This window comes from Phacochoerus africanus, chromosome 15, assembly GCF_016906955.1.
Source record: "Phacochoerus africanus isolate WHEZ1 chromosome 15, ROS_Pafr_v1, whole genome shotgun sequence".
Lineage (NCBI taxonomy): Eukaryota > Metazoa > Chordata > Mammalia > Artiodactyla > Suidae > Phacochoerus > Phacochoerus africanus.
Window position 1 is genome coordinate 53,060,960 of NC_062558.1, and position 23,067 is coordinate 53,084,026.

The 23,067-nt window shown below is 41.3% G+C and overlaps 1 protein-coding gene across 2 annotated transcripts in view; it reads right to left on the minus strand.

The window, feature by feature from the left end:
• CHRM3 (cholinergic receptor muscarinic 3) overlaps nt 1-22,816 on the minus strand; it is a 543,147-nt gene extending 520,331 nt beyond the window's left edge. For both annotated transcript variants that reach the window (XM_047762513.1, XM_047762514.1), the window contains exon 1: nt 22,144-22,816. The gene's annotated coding sequence lies outside the window, so the exon portion shown is untranslated. The remainder of the gene's footprint in view (nt 1-22,143) is intronic.
• Between the last annotated feature and the right edge of the window lie 251 nt (nt 22,817-23,067).

Sequence of the window (23,067 nt, forward strand, 5' to 3'; positions counted from 1 at the left end):
TTTTTGGAGGTGCAATTTTAAAAGGCATTGTATTTTTATATTCCTTTACTAATATTTCATTGTTAGGGTACAGAAATGCAACTGATTTCTGAATGTTAATTTTTTATCCTGCTACATTGCTGAATTCATTGATCAGTTGGAGTAGTTTTTGTGTGCAGTCCTTAGGGTTTTCTATATATAGTATCATGTCATCTGCATGGAGTGATAAATTTACCTCTTTTCTTCCAATTTGGATACCTTTTGTTTTGTTTGTCTGATTGCTGTGGCTAGGATTTCCAATACTATGTTGAATAAAAGTGGTGAGAGTAGGCATTCTTGTCTTTTCCAGATTTTAGCAGGAAGGCTTTCAATTTTTCTCCATTGAGTATTATATTGGCTGTGGTTTCGTCATAAATGGCTTTTATTATGTTGAGATATGTTCCCTCTATACACATTTTGGTAGGAGTTTTTATCAGGAAAGGATGTTGGACTTTGTCAAATGCTTTTTCTGCATCTATTGAGATGATCATTTTTTTTTTACTTTTTTTTAATATGGTGTATGATGTTGATTGATTTGCACATGTTGAACCATCTTGTGAACTTAGATGAATCCTGCTTGGTCATGATGTATGATCCTTCTTATATATTGTTGAATTCGTTTGGCTAAAATTTTGTTGAGAATTTTTGTGTCTATATTTATCAAAGATATTGGCCTATAATTTTCTTTTTTGGTAGTATCTTTGTCCTATTTTGCTATTAGGGTGATGGTGGCTTCATAGAATGTCTTTGGGAGTGTTCCTTCTTCAATCTTTTGGAAGAGTTTAAGAAGGATGGGTATAAGTTCTTCTTTCTATGTTTGGTAGAATTCACCTGTGAAGCCATTTGGTCCTGGAGTTTTGTTTGTAGGGAGTGTTTTTATTACATATTCAATTTCATTTCTAGTGATTGGTCTATTCAGTTGATCTATTTCTTCTTGATTCAGATTTGGCAGGCTATATAAGTCTCTAGAAAGTTGCCCAGTTCTTCTAGGCTGTCAAATTTGTTGGCATACAATTGCTCATAGTATCCTCTTATGTTTTTTTGTATTTCTGCAGTATACACTGAGCTTTCTCCTTTTTCATTTCTTATTTTGAGTTCTTTATCTCCTTTTCCTGGTGAGTCTGGCCACAAGTTTGTCAATTTTGTCTACGCTTTCAAAGAACCAGCTCTTGGTTTTACCGACTTTTTTCTACTGTTTTTTTGAACCTCTATTTTATGGATTTCTTTTCTGATCTTTATGATTTCCTACTTTCTGCTGACTTTAGGTTTTGATTGTTCTTATTTTTCTGATTCTTTTAGTAGTAGGGTAAGTTGTTGATTTGAGATTTTTCTTCTTTTTCAAGGAAGGCCTGTATCAGTATGAACTTCCCTCTAAGAACTGCTTCTGCAGCATCCCAGAATTGTGAATGGTTGTATCTTCATTACCATTTGTCTTGAGGTATTTTAAAATTTCCCTTTTGTTATCCTTGTTGACCTACTGGTTTTTTAGTTGCATGTTGTTTAGTCTCCGTGTAGTAAGTTTTTTTTTTTCATTTTTTTTGTTATTGATTTCTAGTTTCATGTCACTGTGGTCAGAGAATATACTTGAAATAATTTCTATTTAAATTTGAGTTTAGGAGTTCCCGTCGTGGCTCAGTGGTTAACGAATCCGACTAGGAACCATGAGGTTGCGGGTTCAGTCCCTGCCCTTGCTCAGTGGGTTAACGATCCGGCGTTGCCATGAGCTGTGGTGTAGGTTGCAGACGCGGCTCGGATCCTGTGTTGCTGTGGCTCTGGCGTAGGCCGGTGGCTACAGCTCTGATTCAACCCCTAGCCTGGGAACCTCCATATGCTGCGGGAGTGGCCCAAGAAATAGCAACAACAACAAAAAAAAGACAAAAGACAAAAATAAATAAATAAATAAATAAATAAATAAATTTGAGTTTAGTTTTGTATCTTAGTATGTGGTCAATCCTTGAGAATGTTTCATGTGCATATGAAAATAATGTATATTCTGATTTTCTTGGACGTAATGTCCTGGAAATGTCAATGAAGTCTAACTTTTCTATTGTGTTATTTAGGATCTCTGTTGGCTTACTGATTTTCTTTATAGGGGATCTGTCCATTGATGTGAGTGGAGTGTCAAAGTCTTCTATTACTGTATTCCTATCGATTACTCCTTTTATGTCTATTATTATTTGTTGTATGTGTTTGAGTATCCTATATTAGGGGCATGTATATTGACAAGTAAAATATCTTCTTCTTGAATGGATCCTTTTATCATTAAATAAGGTTCTTCTTTGACTTTCTTTGAGGCCTTCGTTTTAAAATCTATTTTTTCTGATATGGGTATTGCAACTCCTGCTTTCCTGTCTTCTCCATTTTCATGAAATATCTTTTTCCATCCCCTCACTTTCAATTTATATGTGCCCTTTGCCTTAAGGCAAGTCTCCTGTAGGCAGCATATTGCAAGATCTTGTTTTTTATCCAGTCTTAAACTCTATGTCTATTGTCTTTTGATTGGAACAGTCAGTCCATTGACATTGAAGGTAATTATTGATAAATATGTATTTATTGCCATTTTAAACCTTGTTTTCCAGTTGATTCTATGTTTCTCCTTTGTTCCTTTCTTTTTTTGTTTGGATGATTTCCTTTTATTTATGCTTGTGTCCTTTTTAGTTGTTGTGAATGTACTTTTTGGTTTTGATTTGTGGCTGCCCTGTTTCTCAGGTATGTTAACCCTTCCTATATCTGCTTGCTTTAAGCCTGATAGTCATATAGGCTCAGTCATATTCTAGAAAAAAAAAGAGTCTGGATTTTCTTACTTTCCTCACCCATATTTGATGATTTTGAAGTGCTTTTTAACATCTTCATGTTTATCCTTTTGCCGCTCCTTGTGTTTATCATCGCCTTTACAATAGCTTTTTTCCCCTTTTGGATCTGGATACTGGCTTATTTAAGTGACTGCTTTCCCAATGTTATTTCCTCCATCCTATTTCTTCTTGCTTCTTTTTTATTTAGATGAGCACTTCTAGTATTTCTTTTAGAATGGGTTTAGTATTGTTGTACTCTTTTAGTTTTTGTTGTTGGAGAAATTCTTTATTGCTCCTTCTATTTTAAATGACATTCTTGCTGGGTAGAGTGTTCTAGGCTGAGAATTTTTCCCTTTTAGAACTTTGAATATATCTTCCACCCTCTTCTGGCCTGCAGTGTTTCTGGAGAGAAATCTGCTGCTAGCCTTATGGTGGGTTCCCTTATAATTAACTCTTTGTTTTTCTCTTGCTGCCTTTAGAATCCTCTCTTTATCTGTTTCCTTTAGATTTGGAATTTTTTCAGCCGTAACTTCTTCAAATAAATTTTCAATCTCCTTTTATTTTTCTTCTCCTTCTGGAATCCCCATTATGCATAGATTGGCCTGCTTTATATTATCTAATAGATCTCTTATATTGCTTTCATGTTTTTCTTTTGGTTTTCTGTCTGCTGTCCTGATTGGGTGATTTCCATTACTCTATTTTCCAAGTCACTAATTCATTCCTCTGCATTATTCATTCTGTTCTTCAGTACCTTTAACCCAGCTTGTGTCTCTGCAAATGAATTTTGTAACTTTTCTTGGTTCCTCCTTATATTTTCTAGTTCTTTTCTAAAGTAATCTGTATTTCTGTTCATATCTGCTCTTAATTCCTTCAGTATTTTCACTATCTCCTTTTTGAACTCAGTGTCTATTAGACTGCAGAGGTCTCTTTTATTGTTTGCTCCTTCAGGGGAATTCTCCTGTTCTTTTAGCTGGGAATGGTTCCTGAGCTTCTTCATTTTGCCTATATTTTGTTATTCTGTGAGTTTAGTGAAAACTACTGTAGTCTTGGAGAGCTATTTATATGTGACAGTGCTCCTGGGTATTTTGTGTGGGCCTACTATTTATTTTTGGTGTGAGGGCTGCTTTTAGTTTGGATGCTTGTTGTCTCTCTCCTCAGCCTGTATGCAGGCTATTATCCCCTTGATAGGGTGCTGGGCATGCTTCCAGGGAGGTGGAGGCAATGGGCAGGGCTAGTAGCCAGTATCTGGTTTTTGGGTCCTTGACAGTGACAAGGACCTAGGGTGGAGGTGCAGGCTGCTCGTAGTTTCAGGGAAGTGGCAGTGACCCTTAGGCAGGTATAGGCAATGCCCAGAGCAGTTGGCAGTGGCAGCAGCAGGGTTGTGCATTCTCAGGGAAGTGAGAGCAACAACAGGCAGTGCTCAGTTGCAGTTCCCTCCTCTGTGCTGAACTCTGAGGTGACCAGGGCCACAGGGTGGTGACTTGTTCATGGACCCCTAACAGTGGTAGGCCACGCCCACCCTCTGGAATCTAAGATGACTCTGGTGGTTTGCCTCTGCTTCCTGCAGACCATGCAAAATGCACCCCGTCATGCTTTACCCCATCCAGGAGGTGCTCTGCTGCCCTTAGCCCAAGGGGAGCCTCGCCACTCAGAGTCCTGGCAAGAGGTGCCCCAACTCCCGTAGCTCATGAAAGAGACAGCCCATCACCCACAGCCTGCACCAGAGGTGCCCTGCCCTCCAAGAGTCCACATGTGCACAGGAAGATATTACTATGGTGGCCTGCCTCTCCTCCCCTTGCCCTTTCCCACAACAGCACCTTGACTCTTTTATGGGCCCAGACCTCTTCCCAGGTTCCCTTGGTTGTGGTGTTCTGCTCCCCAGCCCATGGTGCACCACTCTCTAGCCCCTTAGGCTGTATCCACACAACAAACCCTAGTCTACTCCCCAAAAATGACCTTTGGAGCCTGAGTCTCAGCACCCAGACCCTGCCTGAGCATCTCAAGTTGTGGTGTCCAGGGGCTGTGCTACCGGTTGCCTATGTGGCTGTCTGCTTTGCCTTCCTCAGTCCAGCTGCTAATTTTCTATGAGGCTTTGAGGTCCCTCCATCTCATCTGATCTCCAAGTCAGTTAGGAGGCTTCCCAAGATGTGGGTTCCTTTCCTCTTTCACAGCTCCCTTTAAGGAGTGCTGGTCTAGTCCCAATTCCTTTTCTCTCCCTCTCTCTCTCTTTCTTTTTTGCCCTTTTGTTCTACCCACTTATGTGCAGGATTTCTTTTCCTTTTTGGAGGTTTAAGTTCTTCTGTCAGCATTGGTAGATGTTCTGTGCAAACTGTTCTACAGGTAGATGGGTTTTTGTGATGTGTTTGTGGGAGAAGGTGAGTGCCACATCTTATTCCTCCACCATCTTGATCCCACCCCTCATTACCTTTTAGAGATCATAAGGGAAGCTCATGACAATCCCAAATTCTCTTTGACCATTCACTTCATGTAATCCTAGTAAGATGCCTTCCTAACTTTCTAAACATCTGCTTTGAAGCCACACCTGTACAAGTATTATTTTCTGCTTCGATTCAGAGCCCACACTGTCAAAGGTTTTCACATACACAGATAGTTTCAAGATGTGACATGGGAAAAATTCAGGCCCAACTGAAGTCCAGTGCTCCGTCAAAGCAGTTTATATATGAGAGTGTCTGTGTGATGTGGTGAAGCTTGGGTTAGAAAGAAACCATATCTCCAGGGAGTGCCTTCTACCCAACCATTATCAGAACAAAATTTATGGTATTATGGATGTTGACCTTATTATTATGCCCAAATCAGCATCCCTCAAACCAGTTGTTTATTATATCATCCTACTTTTTAAAGCTACTTCTCAACACAAAGAAAATCTCTGTTGATCCACTCAAACTGCAAACTCTGAGGGTAAGACCCTATCTTCTTTCCTCATCACTCTATCTCCAGTAAGGAGCAGTATCCTGGCATTAGCATCTGTTTAATAAAGATGTGATGGATGGAAAAACAGGAAACATCACCTTCAGGTAGTTTAGCAATATTTCAAGACCTAGATTTTGTTGTGAAAAAACTGAATAAAGTATCACATTTACTTATTTTAAAGAGAATCAGAATAACTGAACCACTATAAATCATGTTAGCAAAGTAACAGAGAATTAAGTATATGATGGCATGTCAAGAACATCCTAGGCCAACACACTCATGATTATATATCACGTTTTGCCCAGCAGCACATTGTAGGCATTCAAAAGATTTCTGAAAGAATGACACAGAATCACAAATTCAGAAAATCCCAACCCATCTTCCTCTTCTACTTTACAACCAGAAGAATTTCTTTACTTGCTTTTTAATTCATATGTTCATAATTATATCAGAGGGCACTTCTAAAAATAGAATTTAAAAAAATAAGTTGCTTCACTCTCATCTGATTCTAATGGAAAAATATGGTAAAATTGCACTATTAAAAATAAAGCTAAGCACACCCAAGTAAATGTGATTGAATGTACTAGTTTATTTCTTTGTTCTTCAAGTCTACAATCATTAATGTATATAACCTGTAATTCATTGTAGATGATCCTATTAGTGATGATTTCAATATGACTGTTCAAAAGAAAAGGCCCTGACTGAAAGGACAATATGGGGTAGGTTTGTCAGTTTTCCTTCCTGCAATGAGAAAAATAAAAGTGACATTGAGCATTCATTTATTCCTGTCTGAGTGTCTGATAGAGCCCACTCTGGGCCAGCCAATGTCCTAGGAACTGGTCATTTAGCAATCAAAATAGAAGATTAATTCCCTGGTCTCAGAGAGCTCATAATGTAGTAAATAGACTATGTAAAAAAACCCAAAAAAACAAAATTATGTCAGGTGGTGATAAATGCTCAGAAGAGAAAGACAACAGATTACAGAGATGGTGAGAGATGGAAGGGGGCCATGCTGTTTCAGGTGATGTGATTACAGAACACTGGCCTGAGAAGGTGAAATTTGAGGACAGATCTTAAGTAAGTGCAGAGGCAAGCTGTATAGATTTCTGGCTAAAGAGTGTTTTACACAGAGCAGTAAACACAAAGGTTCTGGGATGGAGTGTTCATGGTAAAGACCAAAACAGCAAGGAGTTTTGATTTGTGAGGTAGGTTTTGCCCAAGGAGTCTGCTCTGCAACTCCATCTACTTAAACCTCATTTGTCCTTTAAATATGAGACGTAGATGAACGCACTTAGTGGGTCTAGAGAGTGAGTTACATTTTCAGGTGCAGCACGAGAATGCAATGTTTCATTTTCTTGTGATAGAAAAAGCAAAGATACTAGATACTCTCTGCCTGAGTATTACACTTGATCTAGCGTTGGTTACAGGTGACCAAAGAAAATGAAATATGAACAGAAGTTCTATCTCAATCTCTCAAGTGAAAACTATTTTCCCCCTCTGGCCATGTCCACAGCATATGGAAGTTCCTAGGCCAGGGATCAAACCTGGGCCACAACAGCAACCAGAGCTGCTGTGGTGATGATGTCAGATCCTTAACCTTCTGTGCCACAAGGGAACTCCTTCAAGTGAAATCCTTTAAACCAAGAAGTTCCTGGTATCCCTCCAAAAGTATCTGGCTTCTCCACCCTTTGAATCCCAAGAATAACTTGGTTCAGATTACTTTATTTTACTAGTGACCATCTTTATAGATTATAAACACGTATTTAGGGTCGAGACTTGGTCACAATCTGTATAACACACATTTCTGGCTGCCTTAAAACAATCTTGCCCAAGCTGCTTAGGAAGTCAAAGGCAGCATTGGTATGGGTTTTCCGGAAATGTAAAAAGTCCGCGGGCACTACTTTTCTATATCTTAGGCTGGTTTGGACTTGGAAAATATAATACAGCGCCCTCAGTCTTCTAAAAGACATTCTGGGATTTATGCTATGGTTAGTTATATTTTGCTGAAAAGGGGATAGGTGATCCTCTTCATCATAGAATATGGGCCTGCTTTCAGTTCTGTAACACTGATGTTAATCTTGGTTTATACACGTGACTTGCCAGATAGAACTTCTGTTCATATTTAATTTTCTTTGGACACCTGTAACCAATGCTAGATCAAGTGAAATACTCAGGCAGAGAGTATCTGGTATCTTTGCTTTTTCTATCACAAGAAAATGAAACATTGCATTCTCGTGCTGCACCTGAAAATGTAACTCACTCTCTAGATCCACTAAGTGCATTTATCTATGTCTCAGCTTGAGAAGACTACTTCAACTTTTTCATATAAAAAGAAATCTGGTAAAAGTACATTAAAGAATCTTTGTTATAGAATAACTTCAGCAATATACATGACTTTCAAAAAGGGTTTCAAAAACAGATTGTCCTACATTTGAAAAGACACAGAGCAGGTAGGACATTGAAAACTAGATGCTAGGGAGTTAAAAATGGTGACATTGAGAGGACGGAATTCATGAAACAGAACAGCAACCGCAACGTCTCACTCATGTAAGACTAACAACATATTTTTCATATCGAGTGAATCATTTTGAACCTCATTGTGATTTTTCAAAACAACTCACTCATTGGACACACAAATGCAGATGTCTGCCATCTAGTGGCAAAAATTAGTATAGGCAGTCTAAGTTTTTTAGAAAAGCATCAATATTGTTCTGAGAAAAATTTAATCCAAGCACCATGTTTGAGAGGCGAAAGGACAGTAAAACCTGAAGAAGTTCACATATTCGATTGGTTACACTAGTCTTGTACTCCCCTTTCTTCTCCTGGTGATACTAAGTAAGAAGAGGCCTGTTTAGAAATCTCTGGGAATACTATTCAAGGTTTCATGGATTTGAATTCACAAAGAAGTAAGTTCCATAAAAGCAGCATGCTTATATCTATTTATTTCTAGGTCCTAAAACAGTGCCTGAAACAATTTGGCAACTTAATACATTTAACAAAGAAATGAATGGCCAACAGAAAAACTGGAAATTGAGCAGAGGAATTTTTAAAATTCTAAGGAACAGAGTGATTGATAATTTTGCTTAATTCTCTTGAATATAATACTGAATAAAAGTACTAATTGTATTGCATATGGTTTTAAAAATGTACTCATGTCTAGAAGATTATAGAATGACCTTTAATAAATGAGCAGACTTAATCTACGTCTATTTCTAAGAAACTTCTTCATAATTAAACTACTATCCACATATGCAATATTGTTGACTACTTTGTCATTTCTTTCTTGACATCTTGTTGTTTTTATCAATAATACATGTGATATACTTGCTCAGAAAGGGAACTCCTAAATACAGCATTACACACATGCAAAAATGTGGTCTGCTTATGATACACTTCCATGATATAACACAAGAAACAAAGAAAAATGTTGAGAAATGCCTGTACTTGAGAAGGTAATTTCTGTTTTTATGCCACCTTGTCAACACTTTTAGCCCTATTTTTTAAAAACTATATTTTTAAATACAGAAGGGTGCACTTGATAGAAATAGTTCCACCTTAATTCTACACCTGAGATCTCCATCCTTCCTCAATTGTGTTTTAATTCCAGGGGAAAAGAGTACTCCACCCTTCCTCAAAGTCTGAGAAACACCCTAAACTGAATGACTCATCTTACCAGAGGGAACAGCCTAAAATAATGTACCCCTTGCCAATCTAGGCTATTAATCTGCTTTTTAAAAAAATAGAAAGTGTTTATCTCATTTCTCAATTTTTCTCTCCATCAAAATATTCTGTCTCTCTCCAATTAGTGCATTTCCAAATTCAGCAGGCAGAAGTGTCATTCAAGGTATTTATTTAAAATGCAGATTGACAGATGCTGCCCCCGCCAACACACACACACACACACACACACACACACACAGGTCTAATTCAGCTGGTCTGGTTTCAATCCCCTGGAATACATGTTTAACAACTACTCTGGGTGATTTTGACCCAGTGACCCTGGGCCATGATGGCAGAAACATCACCCTCTATCCTTGTGATGGAAATCTTTCCAGTGAATACGAAAAATCCTCAGGAGAGCTGGCAGCTGGAAAGCAGACAAAAATGACTCCTTCAAAAGTCCTGGCCACTAGAACTAGTTGCTAAGGGGAGCCCTAATTTGTTGGATGTTATCTGAGAGAATCATGCCTCTCACAACGTTAGGGTCACCAGTGCAGCCATGTATCTACACAGACAATTCTTTCAGCAAGTGAAACCCTGAGTCTGACTTGGGAGAATTCTGTTATGTTCTGTATCATATTCATCAAGAACTATTTACTGTTTATTAACATGTTGACTATTTTACCATTATCAAAATACACTGAAAACTGCTAAACCTCAGATTTCTTTTCCCCCCAAAAGGAAACTCAACAACAAATGCTTAATGAGAGTACCATGGTCAAGACTGCTCTAGGCCCTTGGAGTGTATCGGTGAATAAAACACAGTGCAAAAATCTCTGCCCTTCCAGAGATCTAAGGCATCATTCAATTTAGTGGGCTGCTCATCCACATTTTACAATGTGTATAGAGAAATAAATAATGGGTGGCTCCTGACGAGAAGCTCAAAATCCAAAGGACAACTTTGATATTTGCATAATTTATTCTAGTGTAAACAAGTATAGCAAATGTTATCACATCCATGAGAATAATACACTAGAGGGGCACAGAGAATAAAAAAATGAACTGCCTTGGAGGAGGCAGGCAGGCAGGCAGGCAGGCTGGCCTCCTCTTGTTTGCAGGACTGCTATAGCCCAAGCCAGGCTAGCACATTTTCAGGAAGTGTGCAGGGTCTCTGCAGAAACCTGGAGGCAGGAGAACAGAGGCACATCCAAGGACCCTTGAGCAGGCTGATGTGGCTACTGCAGACTGGGGAAAGGAAGGTGGAACTGAAAGTTATGGAGAGGGAAAGTGTAAATGACTTTGGCTTCGTTGTAGACTCGGTTAAAAGCAAACTGAAAGCAAGGAGACAAGTTAGTGGCCATGGGGACTGTGCAAGGGGAAGGTGGACAGGCCTGTCTCAGGGAGGTGGGAGTAGGGATAGGATGGAAAGACCTGATGAGACAGTTCAGGAACATCCACTCAGATTTAGAGACTGCACATGAGGAGCAAGGGTAGAAAGGAAATACACATTCAACACGGTTCAAGTCTGAGTTCCCAGGATGACTGTGATGCAAACAATTAATACAGGAAAAATAGGAAGAAAGGCAAGGTGCAAATGGTATGTTAGAGGTGTCTGACTGATATTCTTTGTGGGACTGTCTAACAGAGTGCCAGCATGAAAATCCTACCAAGGAAATCCCTCCAAGAAAGACCTACAGTCCAGAGAACTATATACCGGCATGCAAAGCCTGGAGTGCAGCTGAAATCACCAAAAGAGAGGATGTCAAGTGAGAAAGAGTTGAGCTGACTCCTAGGAAGAGATCTAGCATGAAAGGAGAGAGAAAAACAGACAGAGTCAAAAGATCCAGGCTTATGAATTTTGTGGCCTTGGATGCCACAATAATACATAATTTATATATATATTTATTATTACACGATTTATATATAATTTCACTAACTCAGACTGCAGAAATCTCAAACAGCTTCAAAGTTTTCTCCACTTATTGTTTGCACCCTACTTTTAAGTATTTCTTTACAAGACACAACCAGCTTTGCCGAGATTGTTAGATTCCCTGAATGTGCACCTGCCTTCCTACTATCCAGAGACATGATCTTTCAGAATTCTACCACCAACTGATTTTTTGAAATGATAAATAGGGTAGTGATAACAAACACTCATCATTATTAAGATTTTCCATGTTTTTAATTCTAAATTTACGTTCATTCATGAAACAAAAATGAATATACATGTATGTGTGTTAGGTGAACAGAAAAAAATGTCCATATTCAGAATTTGAAATGAGTCATCTGCTCATTATAGGTCTAAATTTATGTTTAAATTTCAACATAAAATTTCATCATCTGAGAGCGCATGTCATCAAACATGGAAATTTTAATCTGGCATCAAAAATGTGTGACCTATTTACAATAGCCAAGACATAGAAGCAACCTAAAAGGCACTGAGAGAGGAATGGATAAAGAATATGTGGTAAATACATACAATGAAATACTACTCAGGCACAGAAAGAATGAAATAATGCCAATTGCAGCACCATTAATGCCAGAGATAATCATACTAAGTGGTGAAGAAAATCAGACAGAGAAAGACAAATATCATATGATATCACTTATAGGGAGAACCTAAAAAAAATAATACAAATGAATTTATATACGAAACAGAAATAGACCCACAGGCATAGAAAACAAACTTATGGTTACCAAAGAGGATGGGGGGAGCATAAGTTAGAGGCTTGGGATTAACATATACACACTAGTATCTACAAAGTAAATCACCAACAAGGACATAGCATAGCACAGGGAACTATTCTCAGTATTTTGTAATAACCTATAAAGGAAAATAATCTGAAAAAGAATAAATATATGTGTGTGTGTGTGTGTGTGTATAACTGAATCATTGTGCTGTATACCTAAAACTAAGATGACACTGTAAATCAACTATACTTCAGTTAAAAAAAAAGTGCAGAGTTCCTGTCGTGGCGCAGTGGTTAACGAATCCGGCTAGGAACCATGAGGTTGCGGGTTCGGTCCCTGCCCTTGCTCAGTGGGTTAACGATCCAGCTGTGATCGTTCAGTGGGTTGCTGTGAGCTGTGGTGTAGGTTGCAGACACGGCTCGGATCCCCCATTGCTGTGGCTTTGGCATAGGCCAGCGGCTACAGCTCTGATTAGACCCCTAGCCTGGGAACCTCCATATGCCAGGGGAGCGGCCCAAGAAATAGCAAAAAAAGACAAAAATAAATAAATAAATAAATAAATACATAGGCTAAGTTTCTAAAAAAAAAAAAAAAAAGTGCATGACCACGATGCTTATCTAGTACAGCAGCCAACATTAGCCCAAAGGCACAAGACTAGCTTGTGTCTTCTGGGCCAGTATTTGTGTGTTACTCTTACAAATCCAAAGTGTCTAGTACTATCTAGAGGCAGAGAAAGTGCTGAATACAGACATGCTTAACTAATCAGAAATTCAAAGCAAACATATTTCTATACTGCTGGGCCACTTTGAGTGGATTGATTTTTATGCAGTAACATCAGTCAAACTTTTAGAACACACTGCAGATTTTAAAACTAGAGAGGTAGATTTACACTTAAAGTCAGGTCACAGAAGTCTGTTCTTGTTCCAGTTTTGTATAACGTTAATGTTAGGATGTGTACAGAAAAATGTTAGAGGACTATGCATCAAATTGTTGACCACAGTTATCTTTGGGCCATTGAGTCATGATGGACTTTTGCTTCTGATATGTTATATTTCTTTAATGATTGAATTTTGTGTAATCTGTATTATTTAAAAGGAGAAAAACAGCAAAACACCATATTTACATATTTTATATGTCAATGTATATATTCAACATTTGTAGAAATGACTCTATAGTAAGTACTTTAGGGTAACCAAAGACAAATGAAGCATGGCATCATCCTTCAAGCATTTCACACTCTAATATTTGAAATAATTTATATACAGACATGTAAACAAGATAAAATGTGATCAGTGCTAAAACTGAGAATCTGATAAAGTGCTAAAAGATGAATTCATAGTGAGAAGTGTCATTTTAAGCACTTTGAGAAACTGCTAAAATTTGGACCTGTGAGGATATTGAAGAAAGGGCATTCCAAACAGCTTAGGAACATATGAAAAGTCATGAAAAGTGCAGAGGGTAAAGGGAACAGCAAGTGCTGAGGGTAAGGTTAAAAGTGACCTTGAGAATCAAGACTGAATTGAATGTAAATCCAAACCATGGAACCTATGGAATGCTAGCCAAATGCTGATGTAAGGGATTCCATTGTTATTCAATCGGTGATAGAAGGGGATGTCAGAAGAGGAAATACATCAGACTTGGCCTTCAATAAAAGTAATCTATAAAGTGGATTGGAAGAAGGGAGTATAGTCAATGAATCATCTGTGAAGTCCAGAGGCTCTAAGAGAAGGTATAAAAGTCTGACTGCCTATCAAGGTATCTGCACTATCTGGGGCTGTTAGAAATGCAGATTCTTAGGCCTCTCTCCAGTCCTCCTGAATCAGAGTCTGCCTTTTAACACAATTCCCATGTGATCTGACTGTACATTAAAGTCGGAAAAGCCATGAATTAAGGTGCTGGTAGTAGGAAAGAAGTTGAGAGCTTCAGTTATCACATGGCTAAATTATTACAATTTGGTGTCTGACTAAATGTGGGAAGTTACAGAAGAGGGTAAATCAGATTACTTGGAAATTTTGAGCCACAGAATGGGTCAGCTCCACAATGGGAAGAGGAGGCCTCAGGGAAGAGGGAGAGGAGGAAACAGGTGAAGGTGGTGCTGTCTAGCAAGCTCATGAAAACACCCCTTCCAGAAGCCACACCAGGCTTGGAGATGATGAGATGGGTGACCCACTCAGAGGAATACTGGAAATCATGAAAATAAATGAAGCCACAAAAGGAAAAGGGAGCAAGAAAGGCATGGCTGTCAACCAAAGAGAAAGTCTTGGAGAGCCCTCTGGTGGGTTGTGGAAGCTGGGAGGAGGAGGAAGAGCCAGAGGAAAGGAGAGCCAGGGACATACATCACTTTCACAATTAAGGAAGGTTAAGGGGAGTTCCTGCTGTGGCACATCAGGATCAACGTGTCTCTCCATCTCCAGGAAGCAGGTGTGATCCCTGGCCTGGCACAGTGAATTAAAGGATCTGGCATTGCCGCAGGAGTTCACAACTTTGGATTGGATCTGACTCCTGGCCCAGGAACTCCATGTGCCACAGGAGCCAAAAAAGGAAAAAAGGGGTGGGAGGAAGTTTTTGCTAAGAGGTTAAAGGGGATGCCCAAGGAACAGCTTCTCTGTGATTAAGAGGGGACAGGTGTATTTTTCTGTGACCTTATTGAGGATGGAATGCAGAGATCAAAGGATTAGAGCCAGAGATTGGTAAAATGAGAGGCTAGTGGATGCTATTCACTGAGTATAAATGAAAAGGGTTAAGGATGAAAATTTAGAAGGAGCACAATCTTTTGTTAGAATGTCAACTTTAAACTGCTGAACTTTAAAGATTTTCTTATGGAAGAAAGATCAGAAATAGTCTCATCATCATTCTCAGAATGAGGAGGAAGCCAACATGCACAGTGAGGAGGAATCGGATTTCTGGCTCAGGGCAAGGAGGATCTGCCTCTCACTGCTTTGAAAATGGAATGAGGCGCATTGTGAGTGGTCATTTCTCAAATCAAACCACACAGTTTGACCATAAACAATGGGGAGTCACAAAGCAGAATGCTGTTCACTCATGACTTCTGCTTTGGGTCAAAGGATTCCCCCTCTCCAAGCAAAAAAGTGTCCGTGTCCTAATCCCCCAAACCTGCGAATATGACCTTATATGGGAAAAGGTGTGAGAAAACTCAGGCTCCTGAGAGAAGGAGCTTATCCTGGATTTTCTGGGTGAGCCCTGAATGCCCTCATGTGTCCTTATTAGATGGACATCCAGAGGAGGAGACACATAGACTGAAAGAGAGGGGCAAGCTGACTCCAAGCTGACCCAGAAGAGGAGACACACAGACTGAAAAAGAGGGGCAAGCTGACTCCAGGCATAGTCTAGAGGCAGTCACAGGTGGGGACGTGCAGACAGCTACCAGAAGCTGCAGGGCCAAGTAAGGGCTCTCCCCTGGGGCCTTGGAGGGAGTGTGGGCCTGCCAACACCATGACTTCAGACTTCTGGCTCTAGAATTATGAGGCGGTACATTTCTGTTGTTTTCAGCCCTGGGAAATGAATACAATGTCTAACGTCACCTACTAGCCCTGAGAATACTTGAGATGCTCTTACCCCATTCTGATCATACGCTCCTAGAAGGCAGAGCCCTGGACTTACCCTTCTGAGTATCCAAAAAAAGACTGTCTGCTGTGCCCATCACATGAGGTAACACAGACAGGGAGCATTACCACAGAGGTACACACTCCTGTGTACAAGTGAAAAACAGAGATGGACAGATTGATAGTAGACAGATGACTGATAGACGCACTCCACTCAATCATTTATTAAAATTCACTTATTAAACACTCTCATGAAGTTAACTTCTTGGAGAGAATCATAAACCCTACTTGGGTTACCATTGATTGTCAAATTTAATATTAAAGGTAGTTAAGAACAACCAGAAGTCAGAGGGGGGACATGAAGCTTATAGTTGCTTAGGTAAGTTTTCAGTTTCTTATAATCAAATGAATGAAGGGGGTTAACAATTTTTTTTCACAGGGAAAGCAGAGTGATAGCTGCACTCAAGGAAAGCTGAAAAAGATTGGCTGGTTCTTGTGTGATGAGAAGGGTTTGGGGGGTAAGTATGGAAGAAAGGACTCCACACAAAGGAACACTGTGACAATGCCAGTTTTTCTGCATGGTTCCCTCCCCAGGTGATAATGCATGTGGCACATGTTATGATGCATATGAGAAATCAAAGGCAAGGAGGACAGGAGGTCCTCTGAATTCATTTCATGTAGGATAACTTCTTTCCAATACAATTAATTTGAGAGATCGCCACTTGAGACACTGGGATTTTAGACTATTCTGAACTAAGAAAAAATTGAACATCACCAAGAAATCACTGTGTTCAATAATCCTTTTAAATGACCACACATCGATAGACATATAGGCACAGAAATAGCTAGACACAGATACAGAAAGATACATAGTTAGATTTATAGAGATAAATAGAGATAGATATACAGATACATACACAGATATAGATATCACAACAATACTTGAAACATATGGATACTTAGAGTCTATGAAATACCACAGGATTAGGATCCACTGGATGAAACTTCAAATGACCCTGGGCAAGCAGTGGTGCCCAGTTAAGCAGTAACTAGGTTTCCCTCCAGCCTGGGTCCCATGGGCAATTCTAATGAGGTAATCTACACCAAAGTGATAAGTTAAAATATACTAACAGAGGCTGTTAGCAGATCCCTTTTCCCAGAGCTTATTGGCAGGATATATTTCTGTGAATCTAATGCCATGGCCGTAGCTACCTGTGACCAATTAGAAGGCTGCAGTGGAAGAGCGTCAAAGCATCTGACATAAATACACAGACTTTGTGATAGACACCTGGTAGCCCCCTCTTTTCTGAAACCAGCTGATAATATTTTACTTTGGTTTAACCTCACCTGAATTTGATCCAAACAGCAGTCTTTGGAGGACATCCTGCCTGACCCAGGATGTCTAGAGGAGCACTACTTCCTGCAACAGAGGTGAGTGAAGGTGGCATATGTTCTGGCTCAGCTGGTGCGCCGGATTTCAAGAGAACACAGGGGACAGGAAATAAGCTGGGGCTAGGCTAGAACAAATGACCTAATGAAGGATTAATTCTGTAGTGGAGAGTCAACAACTCAAATTACAGTGGCCAGGAGGAGTGTGGAGAATGGAGATTTGATCCTGCCAACAATGACACACAAGATTTGTCAAGTTGAACTTGGCAGCACAAGTCTCCAGGCAGAAGGGACACACTGGCAAAAGGGTGGCTGTGCCCCAGGCCCAGGGCTGCAGTAGAGACTGGCAAGAGAAGGGATGGACTCCTGCTTCTGGACAGAAATTCTTGGAAAGGGTGAGACTAACTGTCAAGGTCACACTAAAGTCTTTCCAGGCAAGGAGTTCTCATTGTGGCTCAGGGGGTTACAAACCCAACTAGTATCCATGAGGATGTGGGTTCCATCCCCGGCCTTGCTCAGGGGGTTAAGGATTCATCATTGCTGTGAGCTGTGGTGTAGGGTGCAGATGTAGCGCTGATCCCACAGTGCTGTGGCTGTAGCATAGGCTGGCAGCTGCAGCTCTGATTCGACCCCTAGCATGGGAACTTCCATATGCTGCAGATTTGTCCCTAAAAAGTAGGAAAAAAAAAAAAAGCTTTCCAGCTTTCCAGGCAAGATTGCAGTCCTACAAATGCAAACTGAGAACAGGAGAGAAGTGCAGACCAATGAAAGGGCAATGATGACAAGAGCTGCAGAAACAGGCTAGCTGGGCACAGGGGTTACTAGAGCTCACTAGGCTTAGTGCAGGTAAACTCATCCATGGTCTGCCTGGTTGACAAATCAGAAAGGTCTCACCAGAGCAGGGCTGCGGAAGGCAAGAGCTCAGAGCCATAGTGCATCTGTCAGCTACTGTTTGTCTAGTCACAGTCAGTTATTTTTTCCAGGATTATTTCTCCTCTAAGGGTGGACATTTTGGGTGACTTCAGCCTGAGCTGGCACAACGGGTGAGAAGATAGCGGTGGCTCAAATACTCCTGCTGCTGACTTGCTATCATGGCCTGGGGATCCTGGGTCCTGTCAATGTGGTAAGCCACAGAGAAGTCAAAACAGGCATATGCCAGTCAGAGAAACTGGCCTTTGGGGGTGCATGAGCAGGAAGTTCCAACAGGGGGAGAACAAAATTGCCAGCCTAAAGGGGAGAGCCTGTCAGAGGCAGGCACCTGCGAGCCTCCAAAACTTCTGGACAAAAAAGGAGCACACAGCAGCCAACTACTGAGCCAGAGGGACATTTACACACTGGCTCTCCAGGCTCCAAGCCAAGGAATATCAAGGTGGGTGTGCATCCAAATTGTGCCCTGTGTTTTGTAGTGCTAAAGAGACTGATCAGATGTGTACATGCATCATAGCTTTCAACCCTCAAAACTACTCTGCACTATCCCATTTCTGGTAAAGAAATGTTCCAGAGATGGAACACAGTTTTCATACAAGGCCCGCTTTGGTCCAATATTTTCCATAGTTTCACTGCAACAAAACTATTTTTGTTTGTTTGAAGACAATGCCAATGCAGATGTGTACTTCCCAAGATATGCAACTTTTAGGGAATAGGGAAGCCTAAAAGGGTCCTCCAGAATACTGGGTTTATAAGTGAAAGGGGGTGCCTTTTGCACCTGCACAGCCTTTCTATGGAGTGCCCATGGAGCAAGAAGTGACTACTGATTTAGGATTCAAAGGTCTACTTTGAATTTGACTGGATCAAGGATCACTTCCTCAGTGGAGAAGATGGAACCTGTCAGACTGGAGAACTTGCAGTTAACTTCCTATTTGACTAGCTTTGTTTCCTATCAGGTTCATTAGATGATTTCTCCACATTTTCCCTCTCAATTAAAACTTTCTATTAAAGTTGAAATTCTATCCCAAGGTTCTGTTAAAACTATTAATAACCAAGATAGGGATTCCACTGGACTCAACGAAATTGAGAGGTGAAAAATCTTGTGGAACATTTCACTGTCATCACACCTGGGAAAGCACTCCAGTCAAGGATTAAGCATGAGACACATTTTATTATCCTGATTAATTTTCAAAAATCACCATGGTGGAGGGTTTTGTGTTTTTTTGGGGGTGCCAAATATGGCTTGATGTTATTCTGTAAGAAAAATGTGTTTTAAACTACCAACCTATTGTATAAAATAAAACATTTTCAGTCACTCACTGATACTTCAGAACCACAATGTGAAGATAATGCTGTTAGTCATAATACATTATGATACAAAATTAGCTCCCATAAGTGAAGGACAGATGCATCTCTCTGCATACCGATCAGAGGCTCAGGCTTCACATGATTCACAGTTCATTCATCTCATAACTGAAGTGCCACTACACCACAGCTGTTCTCAACAGAACTTCCCTGCACTGCGAAGAAGACCCGTTTTCTAATAGTTGCACTGACAGTGTCCAGGCCATTTAGGGGTAAGCAACTGATTTTGCAAATGTGAAACAACTTTATTCAGCAAGAATACTACATTGGCTCTGGAAATGATAGAGGAAATTTTAGCTTAAAAACCTGAACAAAGTTATTTCTTTATAATTTTCAAATATACAAGGCAGCTTTGCTTTTGATCATATGGTTTAATTTTCTGTCTAATCAGTTTCCTGATATGGATTCAAGAAATTCTAGTTCTGCAAATTTCATATTCCCCCACTCCTCCGGGCTCATGCTCAACAGGTTGCCTGCAATTAAAAGCTAAAATAGCATTAAAAGAAGTCCATGCTTTGACACTGTATCTTAAAATAACAAGCAAAATTTCTTTTGTAAGGAAACAAATCAGTTGTCTTTATAAGGAAGAGAAAATGAAAGGATGCACCCTAAAGAACTTTTAAGTATGCCTAAATAATCTTCAGGAATAAGTAATATTTTTGAAGTTATATTGTCCCTGAAAGGAAAATAAGGTAATATATATTCATACATTTCTCTAAACTACAAAGAAAAGTTTCCTAAATAAGTTTAAAGGTAGGTTTAATGAACTACTCGTTATTATAACATTCTCAATCGTTCTCTAAATCTTAACTAATTCCATAAACATGCTAACCTTTTTCCCAAATTACACTTTTCTCACAACTTCCCATGCAAAAGATATACAGTGTTAAAGATCCTTTTCAAAATCTACTTTTAATTTCCTATTCTTTTAAAAACATAAGTACATTGGAATAAATATTGTCATTTTAAAAACCAGTATTTCACTACTGCTATTTTCATATTAAATCCAATATTATAGCACCCCCCCACCCTACAGAGACAATCTAAATCAGACCTGCAATGTAATTAACTTTAAACGGGTAATTTAAGCTCAAGTTATATGTCCATATGGAAACCCGTTTCAAAATTAATGTGCTTTCTAGCTCAACAGTAGCTAATCACATATTAAATTAATTGTGACAAACTATGTAAACAAAATCTAAAGACAGGTTATTCAGTGATAGGAGTGTATGATCTAAACTACATGTCTGTGGCATGTTGAATGCACACTTGGAGAAGCAAGCATGTTTCAAGTATGCTCCGCAATACCAGCTCCCATAACAAGAGGGTGCACCCAATGCCATATCCATCCCACCACATTTGGAACAGAAAGACCTCGGGTGTTTTTTGGCTTTGGGTTTTTTTTTGTTTTTTTTTAATTATTAGGCTACTACCACAAATCTGGTCTAAATGTGTGGATTTGTTCTAGGGGCAGCTCTCCCCTTTCTGAAGTGTGTGTTCTTATGCAGGGTCTCTTAAGTAGATACCTACCGGGCATTGTTTTAAATACAGGAAATGGTGATCGATGTTTCATGCATCATAATGGTCTTATAACATAAGATTATCTGGGACTACAAAACCAACAAATACACTTTTTACAAAGATTATTTTTCACGTCATAACCCGGAAAGACCTCAAATGGAGGAGTAGGCTATCTGTTGTGCTGGCATTCAGAGGGCAAGAGAGAAATGAAATGTCTGTGCAAAGCACACAGTGAAATAATCAGTGTCGTTAACAACATAAACGCTCGGATAAATACATTTACCTTCTAAGGAGAGTCGTCACTTCACACTGCAAGCGTGGGCAGCGGGAAGAAAGCATATATCCTTAGAGCCATCGGACAGGTTCAAAGAGCACTTGCAGACAAATCAATGTTTGCATTTTGAAATCTGTCCATATGGATGCAATTCGCAACCCCCTGCTTCCTCTACCACTTCCAAACTGCGTGCTAGGACAGTGGCGCACACGCAGTGGCCGTTTTAAAAGGATCACAATTCCAACAGGCACAGGCGCGAAGTAGACAAGTGAATTCTGCTGCTGGAGTCAACCCTTCCCCAGCCTCTAGCGCTTAACATCGCACAGAAATTAACCCAGCTGTAAGGAGGCTGTGCTACGGGAGGATTCCAGAGAGGAGATCCGGTGCAATTCAGCGTCTGCCACCCGGGGAGCGTACTCTCCCTGGGTCCGTAAGGACGCGCACCCGCTCTACGGACCTTTGCCCAGGTGTTACACTAAACTAAACTATATTTGCCACTTCGCCCCTGAAATGCAATCCGAACTGGCGGCCCAGCGAGTGTCTGCTTTAGCTTTCCTAAAAGCGTTAGAAAATCAAATGCAGGCACACACACGCCCGGCGGAGAACCGCCTCTGGTCTGGTCACTTCGTGCCTCCATTCCCACACTGGGGGAGAGTGAATGCAAGCGGAGAGCTGGGTGGGGCATGAGAGGTTCTCTCCCCGCCGGGGTTCGTATTATTCCCGCCGCTTTCACCCGCACACGGTGTCACCCTGGCATTCCCCACCCTTGGTCCCAGAACTCCAACTTCACATCAGATCGCGGTCCAGATGCAGACCTCCCCCATCCCCACCCCTGACCAACAGACCAAGTCTCCCCTCCTTCCTCAGCTCTTTAAACTCCCCAAAGCAAGGGCATATCCTACCAGCGCAGAAAACTTTTTCCTCCTTTTGCAACGCAATAAGGCAAGAAACCAGGTCAGCCGCTGCCGCCACCCGCTTTGCTCAGCGCCGGGTTGGCGGGAGCCTTCCTTACCTGGCCACTGCGCCCCAGGTGCTGTCTCACGCCGGTGGTCCGCGCCTCTCAGGTGCACGGTGGTCTCCCGGTCCACCTTTCGCTGGTCGCCTCCCGCCTGGTGTTCAGGAAGCGAGTGTCTTAGGACCGCGCGCCCATGCCCCGGGCAGTCCTTCGGTTCATCGCGCTGTCTTTCCAGAAGCGCTGTCACCGCCGGGGAGAAATAATGAGGAGCGTGGGGATTCGGAGTGGCACCCACTTGCACCGCTTTGTGCGCTCCGAGGTCCGAGAGCACTCCGCCCGCGCGTCACATGCCGCCTCCAGGCAGTGGCATCGGCACCTGCCCCAGAGCCCGTGCTCCAGCTCCGCTTCGCCGCCCCCGGGTCCGGCCCCGGCCCCCTGCACGCACTAGCTTTCACTGCACGTTCTTTTCCCTCTGTACCCCCTTCACTTTCCCCCCTTCTTCTTTCCTCTCTCTCTTATCTTGTATTCTCTTTTTCCACAAGCTGACTTGCGGTGCTCCAAGGGGTGGAGAGTCCTTCCCTCCTCAAGAACTCTTCCTTTGCCTGGTGGTGGCGGTCGTGGCTACAGCCGGCCGCTCCTCCTACCGTAGCTCCGCTCCTCCTCCAGGGCTGCAGGCGCTGCTGTAAAGCACACGCTGCCTGGAGAGACCCCACCTGCCTGGCTTCCGAGCATGCCCAGTTGCCCCGCTGCCACGGCCCCGACTCCCGCGTGCCGGCTCCGCCCGGCAGGCCGACCCTGAAGGGGAAGAAGGGCACCCTGCTGTGCGAGAGCCCAGCGCCCCCTGGGGTGGGCTCCCCGAAGGCGGGAGATTCACTCGCCCAGCCTGGCCACGCGTGTCCCCTGATTGCGCCCCAGGTCCTTCAAGAACAGATTTTGTTGGCCAATTAGTTTCATCGTGTTCTCTTCTAAATTGGTTTGCTT